The sequence below is a fragment of the Salmo trutta genome, chromosome 20 (genome assembly GCF_901001165.1).
Source record: "Salmo trutta chromosome 20, fSalTru1.1, whole genome shotgun sequence".
Taxonomy (NCBI): domain Eukaryota; kingdom Metazoa; phylum Chordata; class Actinopteri; order Salmoniformes; family Salmonidae; genus Salmo; species Salmo trutta.
The window spans coordinates 24767229-24776303 of NC_042976.1; the positions used below are offsets into that span (position 1 = coordinate 24767229).

The 9075-nt window shown below is 42.9% G+C and overlaps 1 long non-coding RNA gene across 1 annotated transcript; it reads left to right on the top strand.

Moving 5' to 3' along the window:
- Positions 1-5980: 5980 nt before the first annotated feature.
- Positions 5981-6943, top strand: LOC115155349 (uncharacterized). Its single transcript, XR_003868032.1, has 2 exons — positions 5981-6050; positions 6264-6943. It is a non-coding gene; the product is annotated as an uncharacterized LOC115155349 (long non-coding RNA).
- The last annotated feature ends 2132 nt before the right edge of the window (positions 6944-9075 follow it).

The following is a 9075-nucleotide window of genomic DNA, read 5'->3' on the forward strand; positions in this document are numbered from 1 at the left end:
GAAAGACAGCGGGGAGTCTCTTGGCAATGGAATTGGCCTCTCTGTTTGGATTTATTCATTTGATATGTGGAACCTGATATTCAAATGAATGGCTTTAGACTGGTGTTAAAACAAAGAGAAAGACTGGTTTTAACCATTTTTATATTGACTCTTCAGGAGTATTCAGTTTTATGTCTCATTAAATCCAAATAGTTGTTTAAGCCCCAAATTCTACTTCAATTCCAATTTGACTGGTACTGCTGCTACATGTAGTCCATGTGAAATACTGCTCCAGTACTGCAGGTGTACTGTCTGTGTACACATACAGAGCATGCCGATGTGTTGAGGGTGTCATGGACAGCTCAGTCACCTGGTCTCTGGAGGTCATCCCAGAGAGCTCCGGTGTCCAGAGCAGCCTGAGTGGTGACCTACCAGTCAGCGGACAGCAGTCAATGGCAACATGTTGACCACATTTCACAGCCAGCTTGTGCAGGTGCCTCTGAGGTCAAGGGCCAGGGGTCTGTAGCTGGGGGTGAGAGGGGTCACATAGTCTGTTTTATAATGGTAGTATCCTCCTGTTCTCCCCCCTCCTCTCTGGCCACCTGTCCTGAGTCTGGGAGGTTTGATGTGCCAGGAAGAGTGTGTGTCTGTCTGTATGCTGGGCCATAAAAAGACTGAGAGTTAAAAAAAAAAGCCTCCTCGCTATGGAACAGTACATTCAAATAAAATTGTATTTGTCACATGCTTCATAAACAACAGGTGTAGACTAACAGTGAAATGCCTACTTACTGGTTCTTTAGACTGGTGTTAGTGCTTACTTACTGGTTCTTTAGACTGGTGTTAGTGCTTACTTACTGGTCCTTTAGACTGGTGTTAGTGCTTACTTACTGGTTCTTTAGACTGGTGTTAGTGCTTACTTACTGGTTCTTTAGACTGGTGTTAGTGCTTACTTACTGGTCCTTTAGACTGGTGTAAGTGCTTACTTACATCACTTACTTACTGGTCCTTTAGACTGGTGTTAGTGCTTACTTACTGGTCCTTTAGACTGGTGTTAGTGCTTACTTACTGGTCCTTTAGACTGGTGTTAGTGCTTACTTACTGGTCCTTTAGACTGGTGTTAGTGCTTACTTACATCGCTTACTTACTGTTTTTTTAGACTGGTGTTAGTGCTTACTTACTGGTTCTTTAGACTGGTGTTAGTGCTTACTTACTGGTTCTTTAGACTGGTGTTAGTGCTTACTTACTGGTTCTTTAGACTGGTGTTAGTGCTTACTTACTGGTTCTTTAGACTGGTGTTAGTGCTTACTTACATCACTTACTTACTGGTTCTTTAGACTGGTATTAGTGCTTACTTACTGGTCCTTTAGACTGGTGTTAGTGCTTACTTACTGGTTCTTTAGACTGGTATTAGTGCTTACTTACTGGTCCTTTAGACTGGTGTTAGTGCTTACTTACTGGTTCTTTAGACTGGTGTTAGTGCTTACTTACTGTTTCTTTAGACTGGTGTTAGTGCTTACTTACTGGTCCTTTAGACTGGTGTTAGTGCTTACTTACTGGTCCTTTAGACTGGTGTTAGTGCTTACTTACATCGCTTACTTACTGGTTCTTTAGACTGGTGTTAGTGCTTACTTACATCGCTTACTTACTGGTTCTTTAGACTGGTGTTAGTGCTTACTTACTGGTTCTTTAGACTGGTGTTAGTGCTTACCTACTGGTCCTTTAGACTGGTGTTAGTGCTTACTTACTGGTCCTTTAGACTGGTGTTAGTGCTTACTTACATCGCTTACTTACTGGTTCTTTAGACTGGTGTTAGTGCTTACTTACTGGTTCTTTAGACTGGTGTTAGTGCTTACTTACTGGTCCTTCAGACTAGTGTTAGTGCTTACTTACTGGTCCTTTAGACTGGTGTTAGTGCTTACTTACTGGTCCTTTAGACTGGTGTTAGTGCTTACTTACTGATCCTTTAGACTGGTGTTAGTGCTTACTTACTGGTCCTTTAGACTGGTGTTAGTGCTTACTTACTGGTTCTTTAGACTGGTGTTAGTGCTTACTTACTGGTCCTTTAGACTGGTGTTAGTGCTTACTTACTGGTTCTTTAGACTGGTGTTAGTGCTTACTTACTGGTTCTTTAGACTGGTGTTAGTGCTTACTTACTGGTCCTTTAGACTGGTGTTAGTGCTTACTTACTGGTCCTTTAGACTGGTGTTAGTGCTTACTTACATCACTTACTTACTGGTTCTTTAGACTGGTGTTAGTGCTTACTTACTTCACTTACTTACTGGTTCTTTAGACTGGTGTTAGTGCTTACTTACTGGTTCTTTAGACTGGTGTTAGTGCTTACTTACTGGTTCTTTAGACTGGTGTTAGTGCTTACTTACTGGTCCTTTAGACTGGTGTTAGTGCTTACTTACTGGTTCTTTAGACTGGTGTTAGTGCTTACTTACTGGTTCTTTAGACTGGTGTTAGTGCTTACTTACTGGTCCTTTAGACTGGTGTTAGTGCTTACTTACATCACTTACTTACTGGTTCTTTAGACTGGTGTTAGTGCTTACTTACTGGTTCTTTAGACTGGTGTTAGTGCTTACTTACTGGTTCTTTAGACTGGTGTTAGTGCCTACTTACTGGTTCTTTAGACTGGTGTTAGTGCTTACTTACTGGTTCTTTAGACTGGTGTTAGTGCTTACTTACTGGTTCTTTAGACTGGTGTTAGTGCTTACTTACTGGTTCTTTAGACTGGTGTTATTGCTTACTTACTGGTCCTTTAGACTGGTGTTAGTGCTTACTTACTGGTCCTTTAGACTGGTGTAAGTGCTTACTTACATCACTTACTTACTGGTCCTTTAGACTGGTGTTAGTGCTTACTTACTGGTTCTTTAGACTGGTGTTAGTGCTTACTTACTGGTTCTTTAGACTGGTGTTAGTGCTTACTTACTGGTTCTTTAGACTGGTGTTAGTGCTTACTTACATCGCTTACTTACTGGTTATTTTCCAACAATGCACAGTTAAAATAAAGATGCAAAATAAATTTAAAAAAATGGAAAAAGTGACACAAGGAATAAATACACAGAGAATAATGAATAGCAATAACTAGTAAAAGTGACATGGCTATATACAGGGAGTACCAGTACCGAGTTGATGTGCAGCAGGGGTATGAGGTAATTGAGGTAGTAGCTATGTACATATAGATATGGGGTAAAGTGACTAGGCAACAGGGATAGATAATAGACAGTAGCAGCAGCGTATGTGGTGTGTGTGTGTGTGTGTGTGTGTGTGTGTGTGTGTGTGTGTGTGTGTGTGTGTGTGTGTGTGTGTACTGGTTTACATCGTTCCTTTCTGTTACTTTTTTAACCTGTGAAATAAACCGTTTTTTACGTTTAGCTCATTAAATGACTTCACCAATCAGTGCTGATAGAGCAGGCAAGCTAGTTGTTTACATGCATGATGGACAGACAAGTGTAGTCTATGGCCCAAGATGCGACAGAATTTTGCAGGTGGAGAGAGAGCGAGAGAGGGTTGAGGAGAAGTAATAAATCCAACATGAAATGAGATAATTAGGCCTATAGTACCCTTAACTAGCTTTGAAAAAGTGAATCCATTCTTTGCTGGCTAATTAAAAATCTCTCTCCCTATCTTCTGTAAGTACAGTAACATATGCTTCAGAGGGGGGAGGGGCAGGTAGCCTAAACACACACAAGCAAATACTTTCAGCTTGCAGGCAGACACTGGAATAAGTGTGTGAGTGACAGAGTGAGCGACAGAGTGAGGGACAGAGTGAGTGACAGAGTGAGGGCTTTGTTGTGGGACTAGAAAAAAGTTCCTTGAAGGTAAAAGAAGGTTATTAACCTGTTCCCATGCTTTTAGAAAGAATGGTTCTGTTGGATCCCTTTCATTCCAGGTTTTGTTTCTGTTCCTTGAAAAATGTCATTATTTTCCAGTTTTCTGACCTCCTTCCTCTAACCTGCCTCATCGTCATCTGTGATCAGTTCTACCCCCGTGGTGTCGTCAGCAAACTTGATGATGGTGTTCTGATGAAGACTATTGCAGCTGAAAACCTTGTCCATGTTTGTGGAGGGGGAATAGCATGGGAGCAACATATACTGCCATGAATACCATGCGCAGGTTTTTCTGTCTTTACTATGGGTGTGGTGAGCAGCCAGCCAGGGTCAGGGAGAGTGGTCAGCAGCCTGTCCAGTCTGGATGGACACCAGCAGGGGCAGGCAGGGGATATGTGAGGACGCGCGTGCACACACACACACACACACACACACACACACACACACACACACACACACACACACACACAGGAGTAGCAAGGCCAGGGGCAGCCCTGGAAACTGTGGCGAATAGAGAGAGTGAAGAATATGGAGAGGTCAGGGACTAGGTCAGGGATTAAGCCAGGCCAGGGCTCACACATACTCTACAAGTGGGTGAGCCTCACTCCACTCCATACAGACAGACAGAGGCTTACTACCAGTTTCCAATACACAGATTAAGCCTAGGCCTACTCTAGGCCTAAAAACCAGCATGGCTGAGAAACAGGTTCCATTCTACCCAGTGTTACCTTGTCAATACCCATTGTTGAAAGTATTTTTGGGGTTTAAACCCACCTATCATCAGAGTTATTGAAATAGAAGGTGGGCAGAGCTGTCACCATAGTTTGGTTAGTGTCTAAACAGAGAGTAGAGAAGTTTGAATGGCCTCCAGATTGTCTTCACTTATTCAGAGTGTTGAAATGCTCCTCTAAAGTCCTACCGGACGCCACAAATAGACCTGTTCACTGCTGCTCTCCTTGTCACACCAACAGCCTGTCCTCTCTTCTCAGCCCAGTGTCCAGCAGCCAATAGTAGCCCTGGCCCCCTGCTGGAACTGTCTGGCTGGGTGGCCGACAATATTCAGAGTGATAACAGCCATGCTGATGTCACTGTCGAGACTCAGAAGACACATTTAGTCAGTCTGTTTGAGAGAGAAAAGAGAGAGAGGGAGGGGGGAGAGACAGTATTCCTAATAGATGTAATTACAAGCTTATTGTAAACTCTTCTCAATGCCAAACCGACATGGAGTCAGACAGTATTCTACAGCTGTGAGTGAACACCAGGAGAGTAACATTGGTCTGATGGCTCCACATCAATAACTATGAAAACAATAATCTGCTTTCAGGTTAAATCCTTTCAATACCCTCGCTATTTATAAGCAGTGCCTCTCAAATATTTAGAAGCCAGTGTAAGCGGGTAATTTGTGACTGACTAATGATCCTTACAGTCTGTCTAATTACAGCAGTTGAAAAGGGATTAGTTTTCATTTCTTAAAGGCCCACGTTAATAAAAGTGTGTCGTTTAATTAAGGCGAACGTTTCTTCACATAATATAACACCGCACTGAAGGCCGCAAGCCTGATGTATCTGGAGATTTTCATTACACCCCCGCAATGTAATTAATAAGACAACAATATTGGTGCGCAGTGCCTGTGGTTTGGAATGCGAACGGCAAACCCATGCAGCTAATGTACAAAGCCACTAATAACCAATATGGAAATAGAGGGACCCAGATGGCCCCTGAGGGCCAGACCATTCTGACACAATCACAATCACAGTGCGTTAATGAACACAGAACGCTTCTTCTTCTCTGAAATGTGAGAGAGAACAGCCAAACCGGATTACATCAAGAAAGCAGACAGAGCCCAAAGCCAAGTCCTTCAGCACTTTGGGGAAATGGTTCTGAATCGGAGAGAGGATACACTGCGGCCTCCTATACATTCAGACAGAAGGTTATTGCTGATATGGAGAGGCTTTGAGAGCTATTATCAGGCAGCACAAACAATTATGGGTGTTGATAATGAGGGAATGAGAGCGGCCTTTGTGGGCGGGGGTCTCTGTAGAGGGAGCCCCTCTGGTGTGAATAGAGCCAGGAACACTGTGGCTCCTCCCTCTGGCTGGTGTGGCCGTGTAGTCATTAGCTTGTGATAAGACAGGACAACAAGGAGGCAGGGAGGAGGAGAGGGGGATGTTTACTGGAACAGAGCTGGCTCTGACTGGAATATAGGAGGAAAGCAGTGAATCTCAACCTAATGCTCAGGTACACTATACTTTAACGCAATCATTTGAATGCCAGATTTGTGACCAGAATCCTGAACCATTTCACCTTTGAGTGAAGCATTCAATAAAATCCCTACCCTGGCAAATGTGTGTGTTGTGGGAATGCATGCCATGTCAACATTATGTCGGCCATGATAGCAGCAAATATATATTCAGTCTGCAGTCATGATGTTGTTTTCTGTGTGATTGACAGCTGCATCCGCCAGCCCTATGAGTGCAGCCAGGCATTCGCTTGTGTTCCTGCCCTGCATGAGCGATCATGGGGTCCGCCCCCGAACCTGGGCTGCTGGGTCAACGGGGCATCTCACTATTCCGACACGGTTCGGAAGTGACGGAGGCCAGGGATTGTCTCTGGCCAGCAGGGAAGATGGAGAGACACCAGGAGGACAAAAGGAGGAGAGGATGAGCGTGAGGGCGGAGGCCCCCGTCTCTTTCATTGAGAGGAGCCGTCTAGACATCAATGTTCCACAGGAGAGCAGGGCCTCTTTTAAAGATGACTTTGAGGAACTCTTTGCTGGGAAAATAGAGGTGGGGGTCAGAGTCAGTGATCAGTGGGATTGAAATAGACCCTGACCTTAGTCGTATAACAAGATGTAGGTTCACTGATGACAGTCATTATCATTTGTTTACATGTGACATCATGCACTTTCTCTATGCACTGCTAAATAATAATAATAATAATAATAATAACTGCTGTTGGATTGAACGATTTTCATATGTCACGTTTGAGTTACAGGGAATACAAGATAATACTTTTTTCTATATTTAAATGACAGCACCCTTTTAGACAGCAACATTTTAATTGTATATTTTAAATTAAAAACTGTAATGACTTTTAACCAGACCTGGGTTCAAATAAATGTGTGTTTAATTTTTTGTTATTTAAGTACTTTTTTGTGTGTTTTTCAGTATTTTCAAATAATATGGTCAAAATCAACTACTTCTATTAGATGTTTTTGAAAGCATGTTCAAATGATGTCCTATAAAGCCTACTATTTGAAAATATTTTCAAATAATTATTTCCAAACACATTATTTCAAATACTCCTAGGACCTGGGTTCAAATGCATGGGAGTATTTATTTGTATTTTCAAATACATGCCAATATTCAACTACTTGTATTTTCAAATAAAAATGTATGTAAAAGTAATTTGAATAATATAAATAGTATTTGGACACAGCTATACTTTCAACATCTACATGAATCTCAAATCACATTCTGTGGTCACTGGTACAAAGCTATGAAAATATTGTGTTTATGGCAATGTTTGTTCTATGTACAGTGTGTTTTCTGTTGTCTTCTCCACCACAAATTGACAGTGTGTGTGCGTCTGTGTGCCTTCACGTGCATTCGTGTCTGTTCTTCATGGTGTCCCTTCCTCTCCACAGCAGCTGTACAGGGAGCAGGTGGGGGGTGGGGAGAGGAGAAGGTAATGGGCCACGGCTCTGTTTTGAACACATACTTACTGGTTCTTTAATAAATCTTTGACCCCCCCATGGGGTCATATATCCCAAAACAACTGTGCAGCCTCGCCACCCACAGTGCCTGCTGCCTGGCTGTCACAGTCACAGAGAGGAGAGGAGAGGCTCTGTCACCCACCAACTGCACTCTACCCAATACCCTTGAGCCCTCATATAATTAGTGGTGGTATGGTTCCAAGAGGTTCTCTCTTTTAACCCCTGCTCCTTTACTGCATGTTTAGTGGAACTGGACAACCATCTGCTCTCCTTAAAACATGTGGGTATTTACACTCATGCATACTGTGTACTGTAATGTATTGTTATACAGTGAGGCCATATATCTTTCCCAGCATGATTATATAGCACCACAGCACTGTTTATGCTATTTGTTTGCCTAATTCAATGATTCCGTACTATTATGAAGGTCCTACATTTAGTCACATTCCTTCCTGTCTTAAAGATACACTCAGACATAAAAAAAACTATAATTATATGGAACCTTTGTCAGTCTTGTCTTATCTTCTTACCAGTGTTCTCCAGTAATACAAGTCAAATAGTGCCTGAGCCATGTATTATTACGCTGTCTAACTAACTGCAGGATGTAATGAAATATCAGATTTGTATGGGTGAAATACTAGATTTGTATGGGTGAAATACTAGATTTGTATGGGTGAAATATCAGATTTGACCTAATAACCTTGTACAAACGATTGAATATACAGTAAACTGGGTAGAAGAATGCCCTACAGCGTGCGCCCATTTCAGATATTCCTGTTCCAAGAAGATGGTGTTGTTTGCAAATACTTCCTCTCCTTACCTGCACATTAGTCCCTGTATCTAACCCTCAGTGAAAATAGAGTAAACCGAAGGCAGATGGGTCACTCTCCTGTTATTTAGTTGTTGATGGAACATTTGTTCATCCTTGTCGTTTGTTCATCTATTGAGCCCTGGTGTTGGGCTGAGGAGGGGGTGGAGGGGACCAGACGGAGGCACATTTGCATGAGAAAGTGTTTGTGGTCCCCTATCTCTTCCCTCTCCTCTCAGGCAGTGCATTTTGAATCCATCTGGTCCTCTCCCTGGCCCTCTAGATGAAGGAAGCGGTCAGGAGGGCAGCCTATTACAACGCCCCCTATCACTTCTATGTCACTCAGACCCCGTCAGATGACCCTTTGTCAACCAGAAGGGCGACAGCCCTCTTAAGAATAATCAAATTAGTTATCAATAAGCTCCATAGCTCCGGATGTAATTGCCTTTTTATGGACAGAGGAGGAGTGCAGGTGGTGGCAGTGATTGAGGTGACACACACACATACACACACCACACTCAAGGTGTGTGAAGGAATGATGGGATGGAGAATAATACAGGGGGTGGCAGGTAGCCTAGTGGTTAGAGTGTTGGGCCAGTAACCGAAAGGTTCCTAGATCGAATCCCAAGAGCTGACAAGGTACAGACCTGTCGTTCTGCCCCTGAGCAAGGCAGTTAACCCACTGTTCCCCGGTAGGCCGTCATTGTAAATAAGAATTTGTTCTTAACTGACTTGCCTAG